The sequence below is a fragment of the Artemia franciscana genome, unplaced genomic scaffold (assembly GCF_032884065.1).
Source record: "Artemia franciscana unplaced genomic scaffold, ASM3288406v1 Scaffold_5787, whole genome shotgun sequence".
Lineage (NCBI taxonomy): Eukaryota > Metazoa > Arthropoda > Branchiopoda > Anostraca > Artemiidae > Artemia > Artemia franciscana.
This window is the reverse complement of record NW_027066111.1, coordinates 13,124-14,774: the sequence shown is the minus strand read 5'-3', so window position 1 is coordinate 14,774 and position 1,651 is coordinate 13,124. Positions and strand designations below refer to the sequence as shown.

The window sequence follows — 1,651 nt, the reverse complement described above, 5'->3', positions numbered from 1 at the left end:
CGGTCGTCATTTGTATCCCGGTGTCCCGGTCTGTATATACATTCGTTTTTTAGTTTTGTTTTTCTCCTTTATTTTTTTCCTTTTTTTTTCTTTTTTAGCTTATTTAGATTTTTAGATTTTTTAGTTTTTTTATTAGTTTTTAGTTTTTTTTTCTTTTTAGTTTTTTTGTCCCGGTCGTCATTTATATCCCCCTGTTTCCCCCGGTGTCCCCGTTGTAGTTGTGTCCCTGTGTCCCGGTCGTCATTTATATTCCCAGGTAGTTTTTTTTTTTTACTTATGTCCTGGTCGTCATTTATACTCCCTGTGTCCCGGTGCTTTGTTGATTGCTAATCGAACATTCCTTTTGTCCTGGTCGCTTTCTCTTTGAGTGTCGTCATTTATTAGTTTTTTCCTTTTTTCTTTTAGTTTTTTATTGGTTTTTACCTTTATTTTAGCTTATTTTTCAGTTTTTTCCTTTTTTTTAGTTTTTTTTTATTTTTTATTTTTTTTAGTTTTTTACCTTTTTTTAGTTTTTTAGTTTTTTTTAGTTTTTTAGCTTTTTTACTTTTTTTATTAGTTTTTAGTTTTTTTTTGTAGTTTTTGCCTTTTTTTAGTTTTTTCAGTTTTTTTTTAGTTTTTTATTGGTTTTTACCTTTATAGTTTTTTTAGTTTTTTAGCTTTTTTATTTTTTTTATTAGTTTTTAGTTTTTTTGTAGTTTTTGCCTTTTTTTAGTTTTTTCAGTTTTGACGTCAAGTCATTTATATCCCCCTGTTTCCCCCGTTGTCCCCGTTGTAGTTGTGTCCCTGTGTCCCGGTCGTCATTTATATTCCCAGATAGTTTTTTTTTTACTTATGTCCTGGTCGTCATTTATACTCCCTGTGTCCCGGTGCTTTGTTGATTGCTAATCGAACATTCCTTTTGTCCTGGTCGCTTTCTCTTTGAGTGTCGTCATTTATTAGTTTTTTCCTTTTTTCTTTTTAGTTTTTTATTGGTTTTTACCTTTATTTTAGCTTATTTTTCAGTTTTTTTCCTTTTTTTTAGTTTTTTTTTATTTTTTTTAGTTTTTTACCTTTTTTTAGTTTTTTTAGTTTTTTTTAGTTTTTTAGCTTTTTTACTTTTTTTATTAGTTTTTAGTTTTTTTTTTGTAGTTTTTGCCTTTTTTTAGTTTTTTCAGTTTTTTTTTAGTTTTTTTTTTGTAGTTTTTGCCTTTTTTTAGTTTTTTTAGTTTTTTAGCTTTTTTATTTTTTTTATTAGTTTTTAGTTTTTTTTGTAGTTTTTGCCTTTTTTAGTTTTTTCAGTTTTGACGTCACCTGATCCAGTTTTTTCAGGTGACGTCACCTGACACATCCATCCACACATCCATCCACAACTTATTTTTATATATATAGATATATATATATATATATATATATATATATATATATATATATATATATATATATATATATATATATATATATATATATATATATCTATATTCACAGGTGGGACATAGGGACACAACTACAGTGGCGCGTAACTAATATGGCGCGTAACGACTTACGCGCGCGGAGCGCCACCCCAACAGCTAGTATATATATATATATATATATATATATATATATATATATATATATATATATATATATATATATATATCTATCTATATTCACAGGTGGGACATAGGGACAC

At 27.0% G+C, this 1,651-nt stretch overlaps 1 long non-coding RNA gene across 1 annotated transcript; it reads right to left on the bottom strand.

Annotated features, from left to right (window-relative positions):
* Nucleotides 1-341: 341 nt before the first annotated feature.
* LOC136043415 (uncharacterized) lies at nt 342-1,395 on the bottom strand. Its single transcript, XR_010621610.1, has 2 exons — nt 1,050-1,395; nt 342-499 (listed from the first exon to the last, which is right to left on the bottom strand). It is a non-coding gene; the product is annotated as an uncharacterized LOC136043415 (long non-coding RNA).
* Between the last annotated feature and the right edge of the window lie 256 nt (nt 1,396-1,651).